Here is a 20,067-nt window from a genome sequence, read left to right as displayed (position 1 = left end):
CACCACACACGCACAGAAAAAGAAGAATCACGCCCAGTGTTGTCACCGCATCGTTTTAGCCATTTGTCTTTTTGTTGGTTCTTCTAGAGCAAGAACGAGACGGAGACCTTTTCAAGTGGAGATCACAGATAAAACGTGACCTGTCATCAGGTGTGGGACTTTTATTATAGATGGAGATATTGAGTGCTGATATTAGACTGGTCAGATGACCTGAAGGCATGTAAAGCTTGTGATCTGCATTAATATTTCTTGGGAATATTTCTTAACCCTATAAAGCTTCTGTATCATATTTTATATGTAAATCTCTAAGGCCTCTAAATGATGAAGATGATCTGATAAACCTGTCGCAGTCTCCTCCAGTCCTTCTGTCTCTGATTGAGAGTTTGAAACTCTTAAAAGTCTTTATACTTAAACTTCAAAAAACTAAGGATTAGGGTGGCGACTATTTGAAATAAAAAAATTAAGTTCAAACTGAAATAAAAAATAAGATAAAGCTAAATAGAAATATTTTTTAAAAATATAAAAAAACTAATAAAAAATGGCAAATTTGCACAACAAAATTACTAAAACTAACTAAAAAACTGAAACTATAAAAAATAAATGCTAATTCAAAATCTTAATAAATACTATAATAAAAAATAATACTGACTCTTATACTGAAACTAAACGATAATGACGCCGTCTTTAGAAAACTTAAATATAAAAATCATTAAAAAAAGTGTGGTAAAATGATCAAAATAAAGCTGACATATAAAATAAAAAAATAATTGAACTTAGAAAATGTGATATTAGGGTGGCAACTAATTGAAATAAGAAATAAAATAAAGCTAAATAAAAATATGAAAAAATAACAAATGACAAAATCATAAGAAAAGTGTGTTTAAATTATCAGAATAAATCTGAAATAAAACATAAATATTAGATAAATAAAATAAAATAAAACTAAAGAGAAATTTTTTAAAAAATACGAAAGCGCATTTGGACAACAAAATTACTAAAACTAACTGAAAATCTGAAAATATAAAAATAAAAGTCCTTCTGTCTCTGATCGATAGTTTAGACTGTTTTATCCAGTAAAAGTCTTTTAGTATAATTGTACAGCTCGTGTCTTTCTGATCTGAAATCTGCACTGATTTTTATCATGTAAACATTAGAATAACTTTGATATTGTTAGTAATATTTCAACTGGACTGAAGCAACTTGATTATCCATCGTTTATTAGAAAAGTCATGATCATCAGGCTTCTGAGGAAGGGTTATCTGTTCATCATTGTATTGCATTATGTGTTTTAAAACTACAGAGCTTTGATCATAATCTAAGCATTTAAATGTCATCTTACTAAGACATACTATTATTGGCAGATATTGATATTTATATGCATTTTATGTTATAAAGATCTCACTGCTGTAAATCTGATGCAGGAAGGCTCTTCAGTGAAGTATATTTCAGCAGATGTGGAGATGTTGCTCCACTGAACACCGGAGAACAGCAGAACGATCAGAACATGCAGAGATAGAAACTCCCTCGTCTGGCGTCAGTAATGTGCAGTTTTGTTAAAGACCCTCTTTAGTCCTTCATCCTCCTGAGAGAACTGATCTCTGAATATTCTTCTGGTTCAAGTTACAAAAATTCTGTTATTCTATCTCACATCCCAGCTAACAAAAATGTTCTAATATGTTCTTTTTTAAAAAGTTTTTTGGACATATTCTAAAATATATTCTAAGAATGTTTCACTAACATTCCATGAACATTCAAAATGATTTTTCTTGGTCATGTGAACATTAAGGGAACATTACATTGTATCATTCTTCAAACATTATAGGATGTTACTTTTGAATTTTCTTTGAATGTTAGTAACATTTAAAAAGTGTTAGATGAACATCCAATTAGAACATTCCAGAAAAAACGTTCCATAAATAGTGTTTTTGTGCTAACGTTTTGACAACAATTTGTTCATAACTTTGAGAGAACCTTGCCAGAACGTTCCCTGTTAGCTTTGATCATATTTCCAGTGCATTTTCGCCAAATATTACATTGCAGTCAGTCACATGACACGTGGGGACCAATGGAAAGATTATCAGTGAATATTTACTTAAATTAATCTGTACTGTGTGCATGAATTATTGTGATGGTTTTACATAGAAAGCTCTCTTAAAGGCGTCATGAACTGCATTGTTTGTTTTATAATGTTTCCTCAGGCACTTATAATGTAGGATTTATACATCAAAAATGGTCATAATTTAGAAATAAAAAGTGCTGCTTTTATCTCTAATTTAAACACACTATTTAAATGGGCGTGTCTCCTTTAAGACTTTAATTTAGATGTGGAGCTCTTTTGAAAACCTTTACTACATTTTTACTACTGCGGGTGTTAATTCATTAATTAATTAATTAATCATGAGAAGTGTAGCAGCAGTAAACGAGTCGAGGTTCCAATAAAAGCTGTTTTTAGACTAACGAGGAGTTCTTATGTTTTTATAGTATGATGACCTCTTAGATGTCAAAAGAAAAGATCTATACGTTTAAAACATCTTGTGTGATTATAATCTATTGTATACATTTTTTATGATGACGTAACGATCATTATCTTGTGAATTAAGTGCAAAATTCGATGTGTTCTCCACTTTATAGAGGAGTTTATCTGAACTGTGAGCAGATCTTCTTAAAGGAACAGGTACAGACTCTTCGTCAATGAACGAGCGTCTTTAATTCAATTGATAAGAAGTCCCTCTTAAGCACCTTAAAGGTAATAAAGCGTAATCAGTGTGGACTGATGGCTCGAGTCAGAGATAGGTCAGTGCTCGATGGCTTTACCGCTGCTAGTTAACACTAATGACTTCAGTATTGCTTTTCTGATTCGTCTGAGGGACGGACCGCACACATATTATGGACATGTGACATAAACAATCAACCAACCAGTACACCCTAGCAACCATCCATAGCAACCGCAAAGCAACCACCCCAGGTACCCTAGCAACCTCCTAGCAACCACTCAGAATATGCATCTATCTATTTTCCTGATTGTATGACCCGTACTGTTGGGTTAAAAACAACCCAAGTTGGGTTGAAAATGGACAAACCCAGCAGTTGGGTTAAATGTTTGTCCAACCTGCTGGGTAGTTTTATTTAACCCAACTATTGTTTAAAAATGACTGTATGTCTGGCTTAAAATGAACCCAAAATATGTTGGAAATTAAAAATCAGACAAATAATTACTAGAGGCAACAATAATAATCAAAAGGTGAACATTTATTAATAAGCAATTTAATAAATGTTTATTGTTTAAACATATTAATAAATGTTAATTTCCAACATATTTTGGATTCATTTTAAGCAAGAAATATAGTCATTTTTAAACAATAGTTGAGTTAAATAAAACTACCCAGCATGTTGGTCAAACATTTAACCCAACCGCTGAGTTTGTCCATTTTCAACCCAACTTGGGTTGTTTTTAACCCGGATTTTTTTTAGAGTGTATGGCCTTCCAATCCTTTAAACTTCAAGATTTAAAACTACTTCAAACTTCAAGCTGAAAACCTTCAGACTTCAATCTTTTAAAGGGAATCTATTATGGAAAAGTCACTTTTACACATTGTTTAAACATAAATGTGTCAGCAGTCTGTGTGCACAACCACCCTATAATGGTAAAAATCCACCCACTCCTTTTTAAATCCCCCATAAATCATAAGCAGTGTCTCAGAATAAGCCATTTACAGCTTTTATGCAGTGTGGCGTCACATTGTTTAGGCCACACCCACAACTGCTGACAGACTCCGCCCTATTAGCATAGACCCCGCCCAGGATGTTCATTTCCTCGCCAGAGCATTTAACAGCAGCATTCAAGTGAAAAATGTATTCTTATTAAAGCGACTAAAGTCATTCAGTCAAGAGCAGTGAGCGATTTTCTGTTTTTCTTTTGTTTTTTGATTCATATTAACAGCAGATACAGCAGTATTACGCTGCTGTCACTTTAATACACAGATCTAATACACATACATGTGATTTCTTTCACTGCTGTTTATGTTCACAGACATAACCGACTGTATTTATGTGAACTGTGTGTATTTGACAGTTTAAACGCAATAAGACGTGAAAGAGAGCTTAGTTTGATGCTCACTGACGTTCTGTGCGCTCAGAAAACCAGAAGTTTAGACTGATATGGCTTTAAAATGAATGCAGATAATAAACTTTCATGATGAAGAAGAACTGCAATGTCATGTGAGTGTTGTACGTGAGTTGTACAGGCTCCTCCCTCTTCTGGAAAGTGGGGCGGGGAGCAGCAGCTCATTTGCATTTAAAGGCACATGCACAAAAACAGCTTTTCCTTCCACTCAAAAACGGCATTTACAACAAGCTATAATAAATGATCTGTGGGGTATTTTGAGCTGAAACTTCACAGACACATTCTGGAGACACCAGAGACTTATATTACATCACATGTTATATTACATTACAGTAGTAAAAAGGGGCATTATACAGTAGGTCCCCTTTAAATCTATTTCAAACTTTCTGGCCAGGCTCTATCAAGCCAACATCATAGTTTGTCACTGATCTCAGTGTTTCCGTGAGACGCAGACGTGACAGCAGGGCGGTATTTTGAGACGCCGTTTCAGTTTGTTCTTTGGAAAGGCTTCTGTCTGATAATTAGATGGAAACCCTCCTGCTCCAGAAGTGTCTGGACGACATCCAGAGGCGTCTATATTTAGTGCATGTGAGATAAGCGTTCCCAGATCTGCTCTCTGAAGCTGGACAGATGATTCCCAAGAGCTGGAATCACAGATGTTCGCTTCTGATCACCTGTATCGGTGCTGCTTCTGCTTGTGTTTTAGGAGCCAGATGTTGTATTGGACATCAGGTGGCGGCCCGACACAATAAAACTGTTTATTGTAAGACTCAAACAGAGATTTGTCTCTCTCTGTCGAGATCAAGATTCTATTAAAATTGAATCTTTTAGATGCATTTGAGCGTTTCGCCCTCATATTACCAAATTCTCAGGTGTGAGATCAAATACACGTAGCACTTCCCAACCAGACACTAATGCTCTAATTATTACAGGAATAACAGAAGAAACGCTTGGCTTTCGTTGTTCCCTTCGCTCTCTCACATCCACAGGCGCCATGAGTGCAAAGAAATAACAATCACTTCATATCGACCAGCTGAATTCAGACCTGCATCACGTTCCTGGTCATTCAGAGTCTCTCTTCCATTTATGGACCTTTATCACTGATGCACTTGTGAAAAAAAATCAATCGCTGGAGTTGTTGCATTGCATTGATGTGTTTTAAAGCCTCATGCTATTTATTTTCACACAGACAGTTGCGTTGAGTTCTACTATCATAATCACAGCCATTACGCTCGGCCTTCAAACGTGGGTTTATTTTACTCCAGTTTTTGACATGTTGTGTGAATCTCCTCTTGTGGAGGAAAATTGCTGCCGTTCAGTCGTCCTGTGCTTTCAAACTGTAGATTGTCAGCGTACAGTATGGTAACCCTCGCCTTGTGAAATTCACTATTGGTTCTACTAAGGGTTAGTGTTCATATAAACACAATAATGTTTGACTGAATGTGTTTCTGTCTGCATGTGCAGTACAGTGTGACTTAATAATAATCGTTGTTGTTTTGTATTCTGGTGCAGAACAAATGTCAGCGTAAATCGTTTCCTTTATAAATTGACTCATTCAGCAATGTGCATAAGAATGGATTTATGGACGATTTACGTGTTTCATGAATGAGGTTGTGTGTAAATGAGTTGACCGGATCATGTCTGCGCTTGTATTCGTTCTCGTCTTTCTTTTAGCTTTCATATTTCACCACACTGCAGTCGTGTCAGTCTTTGTAGATCGTATTAATGTTTAAATATAAAGAGTGTCTTGAGAGAGTGCTGACGTGTGTGTGTGTGTGTGTGTCAGGGATCAGGTGTGTGCCGCTATTGAGACTGAATGAATAATCACTGGCTCACGCTTGAGATCGCTCTGGTCTTGTCGAGAGCTTCTTGGCTCACACAGGTCATATTTTGCATCCAGAATATGAAAATACAATCTTTGATTCTAAGGTGTTGTCAACATAGACTTGCCCTTCTGCTGCTAGTCTGAGCATCTCTAACATTATATATATATATACAGTCAAACCAAAATGTATTCAGACACCTTGAACATTTCATTCATTAATACAGTTTATTCACTATAGTTTAAAAAAATGGTAATAAAATATGACAAGATCTCAGAGTTAAACTGTGTCAGAAAAAAATCATCTTCATTATGTCAGATAACACTCAAGCAAAACATGGTCAGGTCAAAGTGTCTGAATAATTTTTGGTTCCAAATTTTTATCAGTTTTACTGGTAGTCCACTGTATGAAGAATTTTTGAGTATAATATGTCACAGTTTACTTTATTTTGCTATCCTCACTTACAGAAATGAACTATAATGTCCTGAACGCACTAGTAAAAATATATCAAAAATGTCTGAATAATCTTTGGTTTGACTGTGTGTGTGTGTGTGTGTGTGTGTGTGTGTGTGTAATGAATATATAATATTTCCAAAATATTTTACATAGTATATATACTAGTGTGTGTGTGTATATATGTATATATAAAAATATATATTAATTGTTAATTTTGTATATATAACATGAATATTTAATTTTTATGAAATACATGTATTATATATATTATATTATTATAAATGTTTTATATAAGAATTATAATGAATTGTATATTAATTGTAAAATTAACATGTAATATTTATGAAATATTGTATGTATATGAGTATGTAAAAAAATTATATATATATATATAACACTGATATTTTATATATTATTTTGTTAGTATATAATTATAACATTAAGTGTTTAATTATAATTTTGTTCAATTAATATATTTTATTTTTAATTCATTATATATATATATATATATGATGAATTAAATAAATAAATTATACTTTTTTTTTTTTTTTAACTCTATGGGAAAATCATTTAGTATAGTGATTTGATGCTTAATAACATTTCTTATTTTTTCTTTCAAGTGTAAATGCTGGGTTAAAAACAACCCAAGTTGGGTTGAAAATGGACAAACCCAGCAATTGGGTTAAATTTTTGACCCACCTGCCGGATAGTTTTATTTAACTCAACTATTGTTTAAAAATTACTGTGTTGCGTGCTTAATATGTTAAATAATATTTCCAGCCTATTTTGTGTTCATTTTAAGCAAGCCATATAGTAATTTTTAAACAATAGTTGAGTTAAATAAAACTGTGCAGCAGGTTGGTCAAACATTTAGCCCAACTTCTGGGTTAAAACAACCCAATTGCTGGGTTTGTCCATTTTCAACCCAACTTGGGTTGTTTTTAACCCAGCATTTTTTAGAGTGTAGGGTGAAATATGGCCTGCCCTTTTTTTCTGAGAATCCTTAACTACTACACTGGTCTGCGTGCAAAAAAATCCAGTAGTACCATGGTACACTGTGGTACTTCAGTGCTAGTGAATGTAAAAATAAATGGTAAAGCTCCAGTAAGTACCCTGGTCAGGATCATCCTCCTTCAGACGAGTTTGAATCAGGCAGTGGCGAATTACTCCTCAAGAAAACAACCTTGCCAAAGACGAAGCCCTTGCAGTCTCAGGAGACTGTGTTTGTGACCCCTGCGCCCGAGAGCATGTTCATCACACGGCACGTGCCTTAACCTCACCGCCGCATATAAAGAAGGCGTGAGCTTTCAGAGCCAAAGAGTGAAGTGGAAAAATAAGGGAGGCGAGATTAGAATACAGAGATTTGACACTGTAATGTATGCGGCTCACCTAATAGACGTTCCATCTCAATTAAGCTCCGATTTGAGACTAGCGGAGCGCTCTTGAATCTCAGAGAAGTTCATCAATCTTAGCAGTTCTTTCTCAGCAACAAAATAGAGTGAGGCAAATTTCTGCATTTAATTAATGTAGTGCTTCCTTTACTGCTGTTCAGCATCTTTCCAGCATCAGTAGCGGCAGAAAAAGGGCGGCGCGGTTCTCCAGAGAGATTAAGTGAAAAGCGGCGAGGAGAACAGCAAAGATCGGCAAACTCTGTAATGAATGTCTAAGTTTGGCACTTATGATGGATGAGCAATGAATGTTGTTTGTCACAGACGCAAGCGGCTTTAACTCACAGCTAGCCTAGAACGACGCTTAGCAATGGCGCTAACAATGCAATTAATGACTAAACGATCAGCTGTTGTGCAATAGATTAACACATTGTTGACATTGGCACACCCTTTTATATGGTTATATTTGAGTGGGTCTGTAGTGCACCCCTTTTCACCTAACTTCATAGTTTCACCTACAGTAACCAAACTTCATACACTTATAGATCTCATTGGGCCGAACAACTTCTGCACTGTAAGTCATTAGCTCCGCCCAACAGGAAGTCTGCTATTATGGGTTGTTTGAAAAATGCATGCTCTGGAATTTGATATACTCCTCCTAAGCGATTAATCCGATCGCCACCAAACTCGGTCAGCATGAAGTCAAGATATTGATGATGCTAAATTGCGAGCGTATTTTTGATATCTTGAACGGTTTGGCCGTGGTGTTGAAATGAAATTAAGGCGAAAAAAATGGAAACAGGAAGTGTGTTATAACTTCTGCATACATTGATTGATTTTGATGAAACTTCAGCTGTATGTTCATTGAAGGAGGCCGATCACATGGATGTGGCTATTGTGAGTCAAAGTCATAGCGCCACCAACTGGCAGCAGGAAGTGTGTCACTTTCAAAATGCTTTGAAATCTCCCTCTTATTTTCACCCGATTTGCTTCAGACTTCGTCAGAATGTCAAGACACAACAGATGCGAAAGGATTCTTGATATCTTAAATACTGTTGCCATAGCAACAAATATTCTTTTTGGTGTTTTTGAGACTCTTAGCATGCTTCAAATTGCTTGAAACTTGACACACACATCAGTAGACATGGGCAAAGCCTTAGAAACGGGCAGGGAGGAGGGGCTTTATAGCGCCACCTTTTGACTGAAGTGATGGAGGGGAGGTTAGCTTTACCTACAGTCACCAAATTCAGTGCATAAATTGTTCTCATTGAGCAAGAAATCTATCTCATCTATCTCTTTCAGTTGCAGAAAAGTTAATTTATATATTAGTTTTAGACCCTGCTGAATGTATGTTCAGTAGATCAATCAGCCAACAACAAAAAACAAAAATATTAGTTGTGAAAATGAGACATGACCTACAGTATGACATACTATATCTGTCAAACACATTATTAGTTATTGAGTTGATCTTAAAGACAAAACGTGGCCTGAGTTCAGCCTATATATGAATATGTTAATCATTCTGTGGCAGCATCACTGTGCTTTATGCATAGGTAAATTACCACATTAATAATGTATTGTCAAATGTGATTATGAAGATGTACTTCTGAATACTAAATTCAGAACTTTCCTGTAGCGCAAACAGTTGATCGTGGCGCTAGCAACGTCAGGGTCATGGGTTCGATTCCCAGGGAATGCATGAACTGATTAAATGTTTACTGCTTTGAATGCATTAGTGCAATGCGAGTTGCAAGCGAAATCTGTGCATCAAAGGAAGCAGTCGAGATGGAGGGGGTGTGAGGTCAAAAAAACAAGGAAGAGGTAAAAAGTAAAAAGGAAAACCAGGCCAGTACAGAAGCAACAGCAGTGAGTGAGGAGGAAAAGAAAGGGATGATAGAAAGAAGGAAGGAAGAGGAGAGAGAGCGAGAGAGGTGTTAACCTTGAGAGAGCTCATCCATTATATTGCGGCTGCTGGTCTCTCTGTCACACTGTCAGAGACGCCACCTCTACAGCACAGCAAAGGTCAAACACAACTCTCTTCTGTGCGCGCACACACACACACACACACACACACACACACACACACACACACACACACACACACACACACACACACATAGTTCAGCCAGAAATTAAAATTCTGTTATTATTTACTCACCCTCATGTTTTTTCCAAAGGTGTAATTTATGAAAGCTTGTTTCCACCACAGAATAAAAAAGGTAATTGCAGCTTTTTATCTTACAATTCTGACTTTTTTCTTGCAATTATGATTTTATAACTTGCCAATCTAACTTTATTCTTAGAATTGTGAGATATAAACTCGCAATTCTGAAAAAAGGTCGAAATTGTCCTTTATTTGCAAATTACATCAGAATTGCAAGTTTTTATCTTTTTTTCCCCAAATGTTTTTCCTCAAAATTGTGAGATAAAAAGTTGCAATTACATTTTTTTTATCTGTGATAGAAATAATTTCATGAAGCTTTAAAAAGAAAAAAACATCACAAAGATTCATAACAGGAGATTGTCTGTCCACGGCAGTGAGTTTCAGAAGATGATTATAAAGTTCGAGGTTCTTTATTCATCTCATATTACATACATGTGATGTAATGACAGATTCTCCAGTGGATTCATGTCATTTATCCTGAATGTGTCAAAGGAAATGTGTTTCTGCTCATCTGGATTTGAAATGTCATATATCTTTATTATTTTTCATGTCACGTGGCACAGCTGAACTTCAGTGGAATGATGGTCTTGATGATCAATTACTCCAAAACTGAATCCAAAAATATAAAGTTGTTCCAGAGCGCTAACTCCTGATTTCCCTCGACTGGTGGAGGCGAATGATCCGTGAAAATATTCAAACTCTTCTGATGTTCGCAGGGCCGAGGATCTTCCGCTCGTGTTGATTTGAGGTGGTGCGAAAATTCTCATCTGGCTGTTTGCTTTGTTTTTTTATCACGTAGTTGCACACAGACGCACAAACACACACACAAACACACACAATGACAACTGACTGTGAGGAGGAGGGTGTGAAAACCTGATGTAGTTCATTAGGGCTGTGTGTGTGTGTGTGTGTGTGAGTGTGAGAGTGTGAGTGTGTGTGGATGTGTGCTAGTGTAAGTGTGTGAGTGTGTGTGTGTGTGTGTGTGTGTGTGTGTGAGAGAGAGAGTGTGTGTGTGAGTGTGTGTGGATGTGTGCTAGTGTAAGTGTGTGTGTGTGTGTGTGTGTGTGTGATTGAATGTGAGCGTTTGTGTTAGTGTGTGGATGTCTGTGCGAGTCTTAGTGTCTGAGTGTGTGTGTGTGTGTGAGAGTCTGAGTGTGTGTGTGTGTGTGTATGTGTGTGCATGTGTGAGTGTGTGTGAGTGTTTGTGTTAGTGTGTGAGTGTGCGTGTGTGTGTATGAGTCTGTGAGTGTGTGTGTGTGCTTGTGTGTTTGTGTGCTCGTGTGTGTGTGTGTGTGTGTGTGTGTGCGTGTGCGCTCGTGTGTATGAGTCTGTGAGTGTGTGTGTGTGCTTGTGTGTTTGTGTGCTCGTGTGTGTGTGTGCTCGTGTGTGTGTGTGTGTGTGTGCTTGTGTGTGTGGGTGTGTGTGTGTGTGTGTGCTTGTGTGTGTGTGTGTGTGTGTGTGTGCTCGTGTGTGTGTGTGCGCTCGTGTGTGTGTGTGTGTGTGCTTGTGTGTGTGTGTGTGCTCGTGTGTGTGTGTGCTCGTGTGTGTGTGTGTGTGTGCTCGTGTGTGTGCTCGTGTGTGTGTGTGCGCTTGTGTGTGTGTGTGTGTGTGTGTGTGTGCTCGTGTGAGAGAGAGAGAGTGTGTGAGTGAGTGTGTGTGGATGTGTGCTAGTGTAAGTGTGTGTGTGTGTGTGTGTGTGTGTGATTGAATGTGAGCGTTTGTGTTAGTGTGTGGATGTCTGTGCGAGTCTTAGTGTCTGAGTGTGTGTGTGTGTGTGAGAGTCTGAGTGTGTGTGTATGTGTGTGCATGTGTGAGTGTTTGTGTTAGTGTGTGAGTGTGCGTGTGTGCGTGAGTGTGTATGAGTCTGTGAGTGTGTGTGTGTGCTTGTGTGTTTGTGTGCTTGTGTGTGTGTGTGCTCGTGTGTGTGGGTGTGTGTGTGTGCGTGTGTGCTCGTGTGTATGAGTCTGTGAGTGTGTGTGTGTGCTTGTGTGTTTGTGTGCTCGTGTGTGTGTGTGCTCGTGTGTGTGTGTGTGTGTGTGTGCTCGTGTGTGTGTGTGTGCGTGTGTGTGCTCGTGTGTGTGTGTGTGCTCGTGTGTGTGTGTGTGTGCTCGTGTGTGTGCTCGTGTGTGTGTGTGTGTGTGCTCGTGTGTGTGTGTGTGCTTGTGTGTGTGTGTGTGTGCTCGTGTGTGTGTTCGTGTGTGTGTGTGTGTGCTTGTGTGTGTGTGTGTGTGTGTCCTCTTATTAAAGCTGCAGTTCTCTGGATTGTTATCGACTTAAACACTTGCTCTGGCATTTCCACCCTGACATCATGTTCAGTTACTGCTCCAGTGTGTCACACTAGTTCCTCTGAACAGACCATTACCAGCACAGACACCTACAGCCGACAGAAGCAGCAGATAATGTCCCTGTTGTGTTAACACCGTGAATGCAGCACACAAATACTTTTGGATATATTCGGCTCAACATCAGGAGCATTTCAGGACATTCCTATAGTTATACAGGCAAACTCTCAGTGCTATAACACCCACTCAGGACACTCACATGGCAACATGTTGAAAACACCTCAGCATCATGGTGGCAATCTTCGCTCAGATTTCTTCAGTAAATGTTAAACTCTCATTTGGCTCTGCTCCTCCAGAGCTCTTGGCAGTAAACGGGATCATCCAGACGCCAATGGCCAGTGACAGATCTTCTCATTCGCCGTTGGAGGACGTCAACTGCCCCACAAAGCCACATTGCCGCCCCCCTCTCGCCTCTGTTATTCTTCCTCTCATTATGCGCTCATTCTGTTGGGCGAGGAGCAGGTGGCGGAGCGGGTGAGAGACGGTCCCGGCGAGAGTTTGAGCGACTGATGTTCATTCTCAGCCTGACTGAACGGATCCAGACAGATCCAGACTCCATCAAGAGCGCCAGCAGTCGGCTTTGGGTTTCTTCTGTAAATGTTGCTTGCAGGAGCAGAATTATAATTATTAACCCTCTGAAATACTTTGGATTTGTTTAATTGGAAATGTTCATCTGTCAGTTCCAGTTTATGATAAAACAGTGTATTATTAGATGAGTGACAGCACACTTTTTGTGACGTGGTTTCTTGTTGTCTAAGATGTTTTTTGGACATCAGGTGACGAGAGTCTGATCTGAGTTTGAAAGTCATTGTGTTGTTCAGCATCATTATTTGTTTTGTTCATTCTCATGAAGATAAAGCTCTGTCTTTAAACTCGCTGCAGTAAGTCGTTTCTGTCAGTGAGACTAAATTATGATGAAGAGATGAAAACTGATGAGTTTCTCTATTACAGATCACTGACTGAGATGCTCTTTGTTTCTTAAAGACTGTCAAACTGGAGCTGAAGAACCTGTGAGTGATGTTCACCTGTACAGAACTCACCGCCATCATGCTGCTGTGGACGGTTGCTAGGGTTCTTCTGAGTGATTGCTAGGGTGTTTTGGATGGTTGCTAAGGGGTTAGTAGGGTGTACTGAATGATTGCTAGGCGGTTCCTACTGTGTTCTGGATGGTTGTTATTGGGTTGCTAGGGTGTTTAGGTGGTTGCTAGGGTGTTCTGAGTGGTTGCTAAAGAGATGCTAGGTTGGTCTGGGTGGTTACAGTGGGGTTGTTAGGATGTTCTGGGTGATTTCTATAGGGTTCTTAGGAATAGGATGTCCTGAGTGGTTGCTAAATGGTTGCCAGGATGTTCTTAGTGGTTGCTATGAGTTTACTAGGGCAATGAGGCTGCTAAGGTGTTCTGAGTGGTTGCTAAGGGGTTGCCAGGGTGATCTGAGTGGCTGCTAAAGAGTTATTAGGATGTTCTGGGTGGTTTCTATGGGGTTGTTAGGATGATCTAAATTGTTTCTATAGGGTTGTTAGGATGTTCTGAATGGTTGCTAAGGGGTTGCTAGGGTGTTCTTAGTGGTTGCTATGAGTTTACTAGGGCGATGAGGCTGCTAAGGTGTTCTGAGTGGTTGCTAAGGGGTTGCTAGGGTTATCTGAGTGGCTGCTAAAGAGTTGTTAGGATGTTCTGGGTGGTTTCTATGGGGTTGTTAGGATGTTCTAATTTGTTTCTATAGGGTTGTTAGGATGTCCTGAGTGGTTGCTATGGGGTTACTATGGTGTTTTAGGTGGTTGCAATGGGCCTATTAGGATGTTCTAAGTGGTTGCAGTGGGGTTGTTAGGATGTTCTGGGTAGTTGCTAAGGGGTTGCCAGGGTGTTCTTAGTGGTTGCTATGAGTTTACTAGAGCTATGAGGCTGCTAAGGTGTTCTGGGTGGTTGCTATGGGGTTTCTATGGTGTTCTAGGTGGTTGCAATAGGATTGTTAGGATGTTCTGAATGGTTGCTAAGGGGTTGCCAGGGAGTTCTTAGTGGTTGCTATGAGTTTACTAGAGCTATGAGGCTGCTAAGGTGTTCTGGGTGGTTGCAATAGGATTGTTAAGATGTTCTGAATGGTTGCTAAGGGGTTGCTAGGGTGTTCTTAGTGGTTGCTATGAGTTTACTAGAGCTATGAGGCTGCTAAGGTGTTCTGAGTGATTGCTATGGGGTTGCTATGATGTTCTAGGTGGTTGCAATGGGGTTGTTAGGATGTTCTGAATGGTTACTAAGGGGTTGCTATGGTGTTCTAAGTAGTTGCTAGGGTAGGTGTTTTTTTTCCTGTCTAGTGTGAGAAGAGTCTCTGTGATCTTCTGGTCTGTAGATGTGCCTGTGTTTGTGAGATCTTGTTCAGCTGTTTTCTGGTCCAGCAGGTGAAAATGAAGCATCTGATCACTGAGTAAAGCACCAGCAAAACTTCTCAACAACACACGATTCAAGGAATCCTGTATGCAGAAGTTTGTTCACATCACTAACTCTAACTATGAGCAATAATAACAGGGACTCACCAAACACCCCTAATAATAATGGCAAATATATAATGGCTCAGAATCTCACTTTAGTTTCAGCCTCTGTCCCCACATCAGTGGCGGGTTAATTGTATCTAAGAATACATTTGCTGTGTGACTGTTGTATTTTGCCTCCGAGTTTCTAACTCTTTATTATTATGATCTTTGTCTCTCTCGCTTTCTTCTTCTCTCATTACTAACTTGACTATTTGTACTCGGATAAAGTGCAAAAGCATAAAGTTCACCGGAGTAACTTGTTAGTCTGAAGCATCATGTTTTATCCCCACAGCACATCTTGACCCAGAAATGCATCTGTAATGCGGCTCTATTTTCCAGAGGACAGCTTCATACTGTTAACAGATAATATTTGGCTTATGCACGAGCTGTGATGGATGACGTCTAGTTAAGCCGTAGAGTTTCCCAGAGTGCATCATGTTCTTCTACAGTAGCTGGATGTTTTTACTTCATTAAATTTTTCATTACTCTCTCATTATCGGACGGCTATGTAAGATCATTAGCCTCAAACACGCGCGTTATATGTCTATTAATAAAGCCATCTAGCTTATTAATAGCTGTGGCAATAAATGCATCATTTGTGTTTAGCGGTTATTGTTGGTCGTGTTTGCGTTTTCAGCTGATAGATGGGCGGAACGGTGCTCTTTTTTTTTTTTTTAAGAGCTTCCCATCATGCTCCTGACATGCTGCTCGTTTCATTAAAAGCAGAAAGCGACACGTCTCGGCGGAGCTTGTCTTTAATAAGCATGTGTTTGTGTTTGCAGTTAGATGTTGTTCAGGCCTCGCTAAAGGAAACCGGACAATTAGTACAAAGAAGAAGAAGAAGAACAGTTCAAACCTTCAACCGGCAATTAAAGCAGAGACACGAGAGGAGTGTGTGTGTGTGTGTGTGTGTGTTTTAATTGGACCGGCGTGTCACTGTCACGCTCTCACGTACACGCATGCTCTCCCATCAATGCTCAATTAGTCTCAGCCAATCGGTGGCCCAATTAAGTCTCTCGGTGACTCCGTCGCCCGCGTGTGCGCGTGATTAATCGGGACTCATCTTCCAATTAGTGCAACAGTAATAAGGGCTGATGAACACAGGGTGATGACAGAGAGACCAAGATTTCTCACTCTAGAATAATGCGAGAGAGAAAAGATGCAGAGAATAACAGTGAGAGAACATGCAATATAAAGTTAGTGTGTGTGTTTCCAAAATGAAGGAAGGACTGAATTTTATGATAGATAAAGATGAGAATGACAAACTAGCTGTTCTAGTTTCAGTTTTAAGGTGGTTAATTAGCATGACAAATGTTTTTATATTCGTATTGCCAAAGCATCTGCAGCATTGTTGCACACTGTACATTTAAAACAGTGCAAAATAAAAATTAGTCATTAGTTAAACATTACATGAACTAACCATGAGCAATACATTTGTTACTGTATTTACTAATCTTTGTTAACGTTAGTTAATAAAAATACAACTATTCATTGTTTGATCATGTTAGTTCACAGTGCATTAACTAATGTTAACCAGATTTTAATAATGTATTAGTAAATGTTGAAATTAACATTAACAAAGATTAATAAATGCTGTAGAAGTGCAGTTCATTATTAGTTCATGTTAACTAATGTGGTTAAAGGGTTAGTTCACCCAAAAATGAAAATAATGTCATTAATTACTCACCCTCATGTCGTTCCACACCCGTAAGATCTTCGTTCATCTTCGGAACACAAATTAAGATATTTTTGTTGAAATCCGATGGCTCAGTGAGGCCTGCATAGCCAGCAATGACATTTCCTCTCTCAAGATCCATTAATGTACTAAAAACATATTTAAATCAGTTCATGTGAGTACAGTGGTTCAATATTAATATTATAAAGCCACGAGAATATTTTTGGTGCACCAAAAAAAACAAAATAACGACTTATTTAGTGATGGCCGATTTCAAAACACTGCTTCATGAAGCTTCGGAGCGTTATGAATCAGCGTGTCGAATCATGATTCGGATCGCGTGTCAAACCGCCAAACTGCTGAAATCACGTGACTTTGGCGCTCCAAACCGCTGATTCGACACAAAGGATTCATAACGCTCCGAAGCTTCATGAAGCAGTGTTTTGAAATCGGCCATCACTAAATAAGTTGTTATTTTTGGTGCACCAAAAATATTCTCTTTGCTTTATAATATTAATATTGAACCACTGTACTCACATGAACTGATTTAAATATGTTTTTAGTACATTAATGGATCTTGACAGAGGAAATGTCATTGCTGGCTATGCAGGCCTCACTGAGCCATCGGATTTCATCAAAAATATCTTAATTTGTGTTCCGAAGATGAACGAAGATCTTACGGGTGTGGAACGACATGACCGTGAGTAATTAATGACATTATTTTCATTTTGGGGTGAACTAACCCTTTAACTAATTTTAACTAATGAGTCTTATTGTAAAGTGTTACCGTTTAATTTAATTTTATTTCATATTTTTTATTATTTTATTTTATTTTGAAGGCTGTGAAGCCAGCATTGACAAATGTTATGAATTTTTTTTTTTTTTTTGTGGTTATAAGAATTTCTTTGAATTTCTATTGATTTTAATAAAACTGTTCTATTGATTTTAATTTATTCATGTATTGTCTTTCCATCTGTAAGGCCTAAAAAACCTTCAAACTTGAACTTTTTTATTATTATTATTATTATTATTTTTTTTTTTTTTTTAAACAAAACTGAAGCTAGCATTAAAATGTTGACTTTTTTTGTGGTTATATGAATTTCTTTAAACTTCTATTGATTTTAAATCTTAGTTTATTTATTTACTGTCTGTCACTAAGGCCTAGAAAGACCAAGACTTAATTATTTTTTTATTATTTAGTTTTATTTTATTAACACGACTGTGAAGCAGCATTGATAAATTGACATTTCTTCGAATTTGCATTGATTTTAATAAAACTTTATTTATTTATCTATTTATGTCTGTCAGTAAGCCCTAAAAAACCTTCAAACTTAGACTTTTTTATTTTATTTTATTTTAAACAAAACTGTGAAACTATAGCATTGACAAATTTTTGACATTTTTTTGTGGTTATATGAATTTCTTTGAACTTCTATGGATTTTAATAAATCTTAGTCTTTTTGTTTATTTATCTGTCAGTAAGCCCTATAAAACCTTCAAACTTTTTATACTTATTTATTTTATTTATTTACTTATTTATTGTCTGTCACTAAGGCCTAGAAAACCTTAAACCTTAGACTTTCATTTATTTATTTTTTTATTTTATTTTATTTTTTTTTTATTAACACGACTGTGAAGCCAACATTAAGATAAATAAGTACATTTAAATAGATGCATTTCTTTGAATTACTATTGATTTTAATTCTAGTTCCTCATTTCAAATTTTCTGCAATTGAAATTCAGGAATTGACCTGGAATTTCATTGTAATTAAACTCTGAATGGTGCACACCAACGTCAGCTGCTTTCTGCCCATTATTATCTTAGTTAGCTGTCCTGCTCTCGCTCCAGCCTCCCCTGCAGACGATGAGAGTGTCTTCTCACGCTCTTCTGTCGCCGCAGCCCTGCTCAATGACTCGAGGAAGGTGTCATTTCTCAGATTGTTCCCGGCGGCTCGGCGTCGGAGGGAGAATAGAATGCTTGAAACAGACTGTTCAATTAGGCGCGTGCTGCTGTGAAATTGCCTCCAAACGATAAGCCTTTATTATATCTGCCGGCCGCCCGGAGCCGTGCATCAAACGCACGTGCACACGCAAGCAAAGCCGCGCGATCTGTTTACGGTGCTTCTATTGTGCGATCGGACTGATATTCCTGATGTTCGGTGGGTCGTATTGACAGTCACGTCGGCGGTTGAGACAGATGTTCTCTCTCTGTATGCCGATGTGCCGTTATAGATGGATGCCGCTCGGGTCATGCGTCATTTGCTAAAGGTTAAGCAACACTCGGAGAAGAGGAGCGCTATAGCAAACGAAAGGGCACATGTGTGCAATTATCTACAGCCTTCTTTCGGCTCAAACAATGAAAAACACCAGCAATTAGTCAAAAGATGGTTTGCAAGTGTTTGTGTGGGAGACACACATTCCCACACTCCCGTCTGTGATGTGAAGACGCCGCTGGTTTGTTGTTAGAGAGCAGAAATCCTGTAAGAGTGTATGCTCATGTGAAGTGTGTGTGGGAGATTCTCACAGCCAGACCTTTGATTATTGGTATAAAGTCTGCTTTGACCTTAAAGGGGACCTATAAAGGCCCTTTTACAAGATGTAATATAAGTCTCTGGTGTCTCCAGAATGTGTCTGTGAAGTTTCAGCTCAAAATCCCCCACAGATCATTTATTATAGCTTGACAAATTTGCCTCTATTTGGGTGTGAGCAAAAACACGCCGTTTTTGTGTGTGTCCCTTTAAATGCAAATGAGCTGCTGCTCCAGCCCTATTTCCAGAAGAGGGCGGAGCTTTAACAGCTCAACAACAACAAAGCTGGAGAATCTCACGCAGCCAAAATGAGGATTGTCAGTAACGGTGTTCAGCCTTACATTGTTCAAACCGGAGTCGACACTGATGGAGAGACTCAGGAAGAAGTTACAACTTTTAGAATGAAACTGGACGTTTCTGAATGGTTAGCATAAAGTGCTAGCATCAAGTTGTGTTAGCATAAAGTAATAGAGCGTATGGAGGCTAAGGGAAAGCACACGGAAAGTGGAGCTGCCTGAACCAAAGAAACACATTACATTACTTAAAAATTTTTACATTTTCTTCATCTGCAGCTTTGCCTCGCTTGCGAAAACAAAATGGCAGCGCCGTGGGTGGAAACATGCAGATTAAGGGGCGATAATATTATAATAAGATCCCCTTCCTATGTCACTAGTGGAGCGAAATCTGCGCGTTTTTTCAAAACAAAGTTACTGGGTTGTCCTTTTTCACATTTTCTGGGATGGTAGATGCACCGGGGACACGATTATAGCACTTAAACACAGTCAGATTTTTGAAAAGTCAGATTTTCATGATATGTCCCTTTAAAGAGGCCATATTATTCCTTTACAAAATCTTGATTTTGGTTTTAGGCTCTTCTAGAACGTGTTTTCATGCTTGAATGTTGATTATTTTCCTCATATTCTCCATTGTTCAGCTCCTCTCTTCCCAGTCTGTCAGTAACGCTCTGTTTAGTTCCTGTCTCTATGAAGCCCCTCCTTCTGAAAAGCACAATGTGCTCTGATTGGTCGGCTGGAGCGGTGTGTTGTG

General features: G+C 38.4%; 1 protein-coding gene across 4 annotated transcripts in view; it reads left to right on the top strand.

Annotated features, from left to right (window-relative positions):
* LOC127513884 (neurexophilin-2) overlaps positions 1-20,067 on the top strand; it is a 201,389-nt gene that overhangs the window by 95,658 nt on the left and 85,664 nt on the right. The window contains exon 1 of one of the 4 annotated variants that reach the window (XM_051896029.1): positions 19,317-19,347. The exons of the other annotated variants lie outside the window; for them this stretch is intronic. The gene's annotated coding sequence lies outside the window, so the exon portion shown is untranslated. Of the gene's footprint in view, positions 1-19,316; positions 19,348-20,067 lie in introns of those variants that run through there. 4 annotated transcript variants of the gene reach the window in all.

Source organism: Ctenopharyngodon idella, chromosome 6, assembly GCF_019924925.1.
Source record: "Ctenopharyngodon idella isolate HZGC_01 chromosome 6, HZGC01, whole genome shotgun sequence".
NCBI classification, from domain to species: domain Eukaryota; kingdom Metazoa; phylum Chordata; class Actinopteri; order Cypriniformes; family Xenocyprididae; genus Ctenopharyngodon; species Ctenopharyngodon idella.
The sequence above is the reverse complement of the archived record's forward strand: the minus strand, read 5'-3'. Positions and strand labels throughout refer to the sequence as shown.